We start from the raw sequence: 9055 nt of genomic DNA on the forward strand, positions 1-9055 counted from the left end.
TAGACCATTCTCTTACACCATACACAAAGATAAACTCAAAATGGATGAAAGATCTCAATGTGAGACAAGATTCCATCAAAATCCTAGAGAAGAACACTGGCACCCTTTTTGGACATGGCCACAGTAACTTCTTGCAAGGTATATTCATGAAGGCAAGAGAAACAAAAGCAAAAATCAATTATTGGGATTTCCTCAAGAGAAAAACCTCTGCACAGCAAAGAAACAGTCAGCAAAAGTAAAAGACAACCTACAGAATGGGAGAAGATATTTGCAAATGACCTATCAGATAAAGGGCTAGTATCCAAGATCTATAAAGAATTTATTAAATTCAACAGCAAAGAAACAAACAATCCAATCATGAAATGGGCAAAAAACATGAACAGAAATTTCACCAAAGAAGACATAGACATGGCCAACAAGCACATGGGAAAATGCTCTGCATCACTGGCCCTCAGGGAAATACAAATCAAAATCACAATGAGATACCATTGTATTAAAATACCAATTTATTTTAACAATAATTGTTCTCTCAGATGTGATATATATATGTGTGTATACACACACACACACACACAATGGAAATAGTAAATACACACAATAGTAATTACACACAATGGAATTTTATTAAGCCATTAGAAAAGATGAATACCTACCATTTACATCAATGTGGATGGAACTGGAGGGTATTATGCTAAGTGAAATAAGTCAATCAGAGAAAGACAGTTATCATATGATACCACTAATATGTGAAATATAAGAAATAGTGAATAGGGCACTTAACGGGATGAGCACTGGGTGTCATACTATATGCTGGCAAATCAAACTCCAATAAAAAAATAAAATATAAAACAACAACAACAAAATATATCAAAACAAATGAAAATGCTAACACATCAGAAAATTTATAAGATGCTCTAAAAGCAGTTTTGAAAGGGAAATTTAGAGCAATAAATACATATACCGAGAAAATGGAAAGATGTTTAATAAGCAACCAAAGCTGACACCTCAAAAAACTAAAAACAGAACATACTAAGGCCACAGTTAGCAGAATGAAGGAATTGACAAAGATCTGGGCAGAAATAAATGAAATAGAGACTAGAAAAATAACGGAAAACATCAATGAGAATAAAAGCTGTTTTTTTTTTAAGGATAAAGAAAACTGATAAACCTTTATCTAAACAAGCTTTAAAAAAGAAGACAAAATAAACAAAGGAGGAAACATTACAACTAATATATTTCCGATCCAACAGAAATACATAGCATTATAAAAAGACTGCTATGAATAACTATATGCCAACAGATTGAATAACTTAGAAGAAGTGGTTAAGTTACTCAAAATACACAAGCTACCAAGAATGAATGAGGAAAAAATACAAAGTCTTTACACTTGTTAGAATAAATAAAATTTTTTAAAAAGGAATAACAATGTGTTGGTAAGGATGTGGAGAAAATGGAGGCCTTGTACCCTGGTGTTAGGAATGTGAATAGGTAACCATTGTGGAAAAGAGTATGAAGGTTCCTCAAAAAATTAAAAAGAGAATTACCATCTGGTCCAGTAATTCTACTACTGGGTATTTACTCCAAAAAAATGAAAATATTAATTTGAAAAGATATATCAAATACTCTGTTTATTCCACCATTATTTGCAATAGTGAAGATATAGAAGCAAACCAAGTGTCCATTTACAAATGAATGAACATATATATATGTAGATGGCTTTTAAAATGCTTAGGAATGTTCCCTCTGGCCTGCACTCCGCCTCGGCCGCACCGCCGCGTGCTCGCCTCGCTGCTCTCGCCGCAGTAGCAGGGCCCCCAGCCGCCGCCACCATGGACGCCATCAAGAAGATGCAGATGCTCAAGCTGGACAAGAAGAATGCCTTGGATCGAGCCAAGCAGGCGGAGGCCGATAAGAAGGCTGCGGAGGACAGGAGCAAGAGCTGGAAGATGAGCTGGTGTCGCTGCAAAAGAAACTCAAGGGCACCGAAGATGAACTGGACAAATACTCCGAGGCTGTAAAGATGCCCAGGAGAAGTTGGAGCTGGCGGAGAAAAAGGCCACTGACGCTGAAGCCGATGTACCTTCTCTGAACAGACGCATCCAGCTGGTTGAGGAAGAGTTGGATCGTGCCCAGGAGCGACTGACAACAGCTTTGCAGAAGCTGGAGGAGGCTGAGAAGGCAGTGGACGAGAGCAAGAGAGGCATGAAAGTCATTGAAAGCCGAGCCCAAAAGGATGAGGAGAAAATGGAAATTCAGGAGATCCAACTGAAAGAGGCCAAGCACATTGCTGAAGATGCCAACCGCAAGTATGAAGAGGTGGCCCATAAGCTGGTCATCATTGAGAGCGACCTGGAACGCGTGGAAGAACGGGCTGAGCTCTCAGAAAGCCAAGTTCAACAGCTGGAAGAACAATTAAGAATAATGGATCAGACCTTGAAAGCATTAATGGCTGCAGAGGATAAGTACTCGCAGAAGGAAGACAAATATGAGGAAGAGATCAAGGTTCTCTCTGACAAGCTGAAGGAGGCCGAGACTCGGGCTGAGTTTGCGGAGAGGTCAGTAACTAAATCGGAGAAAAGCATTGATGACTTAGAAAAGAAAGTGGCTCATGCCAAAGAAGAAAACCTTAGTATGCATCAGATGCTGGATCAGACTTTACTGGAGTTAAATAACATGTGAAAACCTCCTTACTGCGACCACATTCTTTCATGTTGTTTTGTTGGTTGTTTTGTTTTGTTTTGTTTTGTTTTGTTTTGTAACACCATGCTTACCATGAACCCCCCTTAAACGCATTTTTATTTATTTTTACACTGTCACAGAAAACTTCCACAAGATACCAGCTAGACCAGGGGATGGAGAAAACACACACACACACACACACACACACACACACAAAGGCAAGCCCGTGGCAGGGCCGTAATGACTTAAATGTGCCATTTCCCAGGTTGACGTTGCCACACTTCATAGAGAGTTTTGCAACACCCCGTACTCCGCCAGTCTAGCAATCCTCACTAAAGCAGAAAGATTTCCACTCAAAGTGCCAACGATGTATTCAACAGGCAGATTAATGTTGAAAATGCAATCAGATGTGGTTTGGTGCTACTTTAAACAAAAAGTCCCACTGTGGTCTTTCGCTCAATATTGTTCAATTTAGAATTCTGTCCAACACTAATTTATTTTGTCTTGAGTTTTACTACAAGATGAGACTGTGGGTTCTGTATGCCCGAATTCACTAAAGCCAAGGGTTTGTAAAGCACGCTGCTCCTGTAAGACTTCTAGCCTCCTCATTGGCACATTTGCGACTCATTACAACTTATAGGATAGCATTCTATGTGGATTTCCACTCTCCATTTCTCTATGTTAAAGTGAAAGATTTAGGCACTATGTACAATTGGTAAAGAAGAAACATTTTCATAAGAGTTATAACTATATGTACACATTGTATAATGGTATGGAATAAAATGAACATTGTAGGACATTTATTAAAAAAAAAAGGAATGTTCCCTCTATCCCTATATTCTCAAGAGTTTTGATCAGGAATGGATGCTGTATTTTGTCAAATGCTTTCTCTGTATCTATTAACAGGATCATATGGTTCTTGTTTTTTCTCTTGCTGATATGATCAGTCCTATTGATTGCTTTATGAGTGTTGAACCAGCCTTGCATCCCAGGGATAAATCCCACTTGGTCATGGTGAATAATCATCTTCATGTACTGTTGGATCCTATTGGCTAGTATCTTGTTGAGAATTTTTGCATCTGTGTTCATCAGGGATATTGGTCTATAATTCTCCTTTTTGGTGGGGTCTTTGTCTGGTTTTGGAATTAAGGTCATGCTGGCCTCATACAACGAGTTTGTTTTTTTTTTTTTTTTTTTCATACAACGAGTTTGGAAGTACTCCATCTCTTTCTATCTTTCCAAACAGCTTTAGTAGAATAGGTATGGTTTCTTCTTTAAACGTTTGATAGAATTCCCCTGGGAAGCCATCTGGCCTTGAACTTTTGTGTCTTGGGAGGTTTTTGATGACTGCTTCAATTTCCTCCCTGGTTATTGGCCTGTTCAGGTTTTCTATTTCTTCCTGTTCCAGTTTTGGTAATTTGTGATTTTCCAGAAATGTATCCATTTCTTCTAGATTGCCTAATTTATTGGCATATAGCTGCTCATATTAAGTTTTTAAAATCGTTGGTATTTCCTCGGTGTTGGGGGTTATTTCTCCTTTTCATGATTTTATTAACTTGAGTCTTTTCTCTCTTCTTTTTAATAAGGCTGGCTAATGGTTTATCTATCCTATTAATTCTTTCAAAGAACCAACTCCTGGTTTTGTTGATCTGTTCCACAGTGCTTCTGGTCTCTATTTCATTGAGTTCTGCTTGAATCTTTCTTAACTCTCTTCTTCTGCTGGGTGAAGGTTTTATTTGCTATTCCTTCTCCAGCTCCTTTAGGTGCAAGGTGAGCTTTTTTATTTGAGTTCTCTCCAGTTTTTGGATGGATGCTTGTATTTTGATGTATTTCACCCTCAGGACTGCTTTTGCTGTATCCCAAAGATTTTGAATGGTTGTATCTTCATTCTCATTAGTTTCCATGAATCTTTTTAATTCTTCCCTAATTTCTTGGTTGACCCTTTTATCTTTTAGCAGGATGGTCTTTAACCTCCACGTATTTGAAATCCTTCCAAACTTCTTCTTGTGGTTTAGTTCTAGTTTCAAAGCATTATGGTCTGAAGATATGCAGGGTACAATCCCAATCATTTGGTACCAGTTAAGACCTGATTTGTGGCCCAGTATGTGGTCTATTTTGGAGAAAGTTCCATGTGGACTTGAGAAGAATGTGCATTCAGTTGTTTTTGGATATAAAGTTCTGTAAATATCTGTGAAATCCATCTGGTCCAGTGTATCATTTAATGCTCTTGTTTCTTTGGAGATATTGTGCTTAGAATATCTACCAATTGTAGAAAGTGCCATGTTCAAGTCTCCAAGTATAAGTGTATTATTATCTAAGTATGTCTTAACTTTGCTTATTAATTGATTGATATACTTGGCAGCTTCCGCATGCGGAGCATAAATATTCATGATTTTTAGGTCCTCTGGTTGGATAGATCCTTTAAATATGATATAGTGTCCCTCTTCATCTCTTGCTACAGTCTTTGGGATAAACTTTAATTTATCTCATATGAGGATAGCTATCCCTGCTTTCTTTTGAGGACCATTTGAATGGAAAATGGTTCTCCAACCTTTTATTTTCAGGCTGTAGGTGTCCTTACGTCTAAAATGAGTCTCTTGTAGACAGCAATTAGATGGGTCTTGCTTTTTTATCCAGTCTGAAACCCTGAGCCTTTTCATGGGGTCATTAAGCCCATTCACGTTCAGAGTTACTACTGAAAGATATGAATTTAGTGTCATCATGATATCTAGTCAGTCCCTGTTTTTGTGGATTATTTCCTTGGACATCCTCTTTCTTTTACAGAGTCCCCCTTAATATTTCTTGCAAAGCTGGTTTTGGTGGTCACATATTCTTTCAATTCCTGCCTACCTCGGAAGCTCTTTATATCTCCTTCTATTCTCAATGAGAGCCTTGCAGGATAGAGTATTCTTGGCTGCAGGTTCTTGTCATTTAGGACCCTGAATATATCCTGCCAGCCCCTTCTGGCCTGCCAGGTCTCTGTGGAGAGATCTGCTGCTAATCTAATATTTCTCTCCATATAAGTTAGGAATCACTTATCTCTTGCTGCTTTATGGATTTTATCTTTGGAATTTCCAAGTTTCACTATTAAATGTTGAGTTTTTGGATGAATTTTATTGATGTTAGGGGGGATCTCTCTACCTCTTGGATCTGAATGCCTGTTTCCCTCCCCACGTTAGGGAAGTTCTCAGCTATGATTTGTTCAAATACACTTTCTGGTTCTCTGTTCATTTCAGTGCCCTCTGGAATCTCAATTACATGTAGATTTTTCCTTCTGAGGCTGTCATTTATTTCCCTTAACCTTTCCTCATGATCTTTTAATTGTTTTTCTCTTTTTTCCTCTGCTTCCTTTCTTGTTATCAACTTGCCATCTATGTCACTCGCTCTTTCTTCCACCTCATCAACCCCTCATCATTAGGACCTCCAGTTTGGATTGTATATTATTTAATTGATTTTTAATTTTGGCCTGATTAGACCTACATTCTGCAGTCATGAAGTGTCTAGAGTCCTTTATGCTTTTTTCCAGAGCCACCAGTAACTTTATGTTTGTGCTTCTGAATTGGCTTTCTTACTTTGAATTATAATCCAAATCTGTAACTCGGTGGCACAGAGTACTATTTCTGATTCTTCTTTTGTGGTGGGTTTTTCTTTCTAGTAATTTTGCCTAGTGCAGAGTTGGCTGTAAGTGCAGGCTGAGTCCAGAATATCAACCATGATCTAAGTAAATTTCACCCTAGATTTTTCTGAGGAGGTCAGAGACCAGAAATGAAATACAAAGATCAGAACGAAATAAAACAAAAGGACCACTAAAGTGAAAAACAAATTTTAAAACAATGTAGTGAAAAATGAAGGGCAAGAATCCCAAAGAAGAAGAAAAAAAACAAAATAGAAAAAAAGAAGAGTGAAAAGCAAAAGTAGAGAGGGAAAAAAGTAAAAAGAAGAAAAGAGGAGGAAAAAGGGGGGACTGGGAGATGGTGGTGATGACAAAGTTGTAGTGGAGGGAGAAAGTCGTCTACCTGAGAGCTCCTAGTGGGTGATCCTCTTGGTTCTGAGTATATTAAGTTCTGTATGTTAGAAGATGCTCAGTCCCAAATTTTTTCTAATATTTTATTTATTCATAGAGACACAGAGAGAGAGAGGCAGAGACAGAGGCAGAGGGAGAAGCAGGCTCCACGCAGGGAGCCCGACATGGGACTGGATCCGGGTCTCCGGGATCACGACCTGGACTGTTTAGCACCGAGGTCGGTGCTAAACAACTGGGCCACCCGGGCTGCCCCCAAATTTATATAAACCAGAAATACTTGTAGAGAGCCTCAACTCTGACCACCAAAACATAAATGAGATAAAATAGTGGGACAGAATGGGAATGCAGAGAGAATATAATATCACACAATGAGCCAGTACGGTATACCACTTGGTTCTGTGTGCATGCTGTTAATGTTTTAGAAGGTATTAACTTCCGCCATGGTAGAACAAAATGAGGCAGGAAAACAAAACACACACACACACAAATACATATCTCGTATATCTCCCAAAATTAATTTGAGTATGTTGAAGGTAATCTAGAGTGGAAAATATATCTAAGACTTGTAATTTTAGAAATATAAAGTCAGGGGAGCCCGGATGGCTCAGGGGTTTAGCGCCACCTTCAGCCCAGGGCGTTATTCTGGAGTCCTGGGATCGAGTCCCATGTTGAGCTCCCTGCATAGAGTCTGCTTCTCCCTCTGCGTCTGTCTCTGCCTCTCTCTCTCTCTCTGTGTGTGTGTGTGTGTGTGATGAATAAATAAATAAAATCTTTTAAAAAAGAAATATGAAAGTCAAAAAGGAAGAAACTTGCTAGAAGCGAAAACCCTTCTTTCTGTAGCATTCCAGCTATTCTCTCTTTAAATATCAGGTCAAATTCGTAGGTGTTCAGGATGAGTTGAAAGTTATCTAGGTAAGTTGTTGGGGCCAGGTGAGTTAAAGACCCCTACTCCTCCGCCATCTTGCCCCGCCTCCTGATGGATTTATTTTTAACTCAAAAGAAATAATGTAGGGGTTCCTGCGTGGCTCAGTCTATTAAGGATCCGACTCTTGATATCATCTCAGGTTTTGATATCAGGATCGTGAGTTCAAGCCCCATGTTGAGCTCCACACCCAGCATGGAGCCTACTTGAAAAGAAATAAATAAAATAAGCAGATTATATTTCTAAATTTAAAACATGATAGTGCCATTTTTATTCTAAAACAATCCATCTTAATCACTTAAAAGAAGTAATTTAGAGTCCAAAAAGAGGCTTGTTATTTCAGACCATATTGGTACAATATCCAAAAACATGGATTCAAGAAGTCAACTGTACAATTAGGAATTCACTGAGCACCAGAGTCACGGATTGGAAATCACTTTCTATAACTTGAGAAATGAATAAGCTGAAATTAATGAATACATGTGGAAGACAACAATAACTACCTGCAACAGAGACTGGCTAGGTGGTCAGTAAAAACTTTTTCTTTCTTCTTTATCTACCTGGACACACAAATAGAATAAATTTCCCACCCTGTTTTGCAATTCAGTGGCAGGGACTGAATTCCATTTGACAAGATATGAGTAAAAGGTATGTATCGGGATCCCTGGGTGGCGCAGCGGTTTGGCGCCTGCCTTTGGCCCAGGGCGCGATCCTGGAGACCCGGGATCGAATCCCACATCGGACTCCCGGTGCATGGAGCCTGCTTCTCACTCTGCTTCTCTCTCTGTCTCTCTCTCTCTCTCTGTGACTATCATGAATAAATAAATAAAATCTTTAAAAAAAAATAAAATAAAATAAAAGGTATGTATCATTTCTAGAACAGTCCAATGAAAATCAATAAACAAACCTTTATGGTTTCCCCTTTCCTTGGCAATGTTGGCAATAAGTAATGAGTAACTAAACATTTTTCCTTTGTGGGTTCTGATTTATAAATATATATATATATATATATATATATATATATATATATATACACACACACACAAATCCATGCTGATTTAAATATATATGTATATATTTATACATTTATTTTGGAGGGGATCCCTGGGTGGCTCAGCAGTTTAGTGCCTGCCTTTGGCCCATGGCGTGATCCTGGAGTCCTGGGATCAAGTCCCACGTCCCACTCCCAGCATGTAGCCTGCTTCTCCCTCTGCCTGTGTCTCTGCCTCTCTCTCTCTCTCTCTCTCTCTCTCTCTCTGTCTATCATGAATAAATAAAATCTTAAAAATAATAAAAAGATTTGTTTTTGAATCACAAAATACAAGGATTAGGTTTAAACAATCAATCCAGAATAAGTACTTAGTAGTTACTCAATATAGCACATTGTTTGACCTTCCTTGAGCAGATTTCATCATATGACTACCCAGAAA

The 9055-nt window shown here is 38.5% G+C and overlaps 1 pseudogene; it reads left to right on the forward strand.

Moving 5' to 3' along the window:
* The first annotated feature begins 1814 nt into the window (after positions 1 to 1814).
* On the forward strand, positions 1815 to 3401 carry LOC144307703 (uncharacterized; annotated as a pseudogene).
* The last annotated feature ends 5654 nt before the right edge of the window (positions 3402 to 9055 follow it).

The sequence above is a fragment of the Canis aureus genome, chromosome X (genome assembly GCF_053574225.1).
Source record: "Canis aureus isolate CA01 chromosome X, VMU_Caureus_v.1.0, whole genome shotgun sequence".
NCBI lineage: Eukaryota > Metazoa > Chordata > Mammalia > Carnivora > Canidae > Canis > Canis aureus.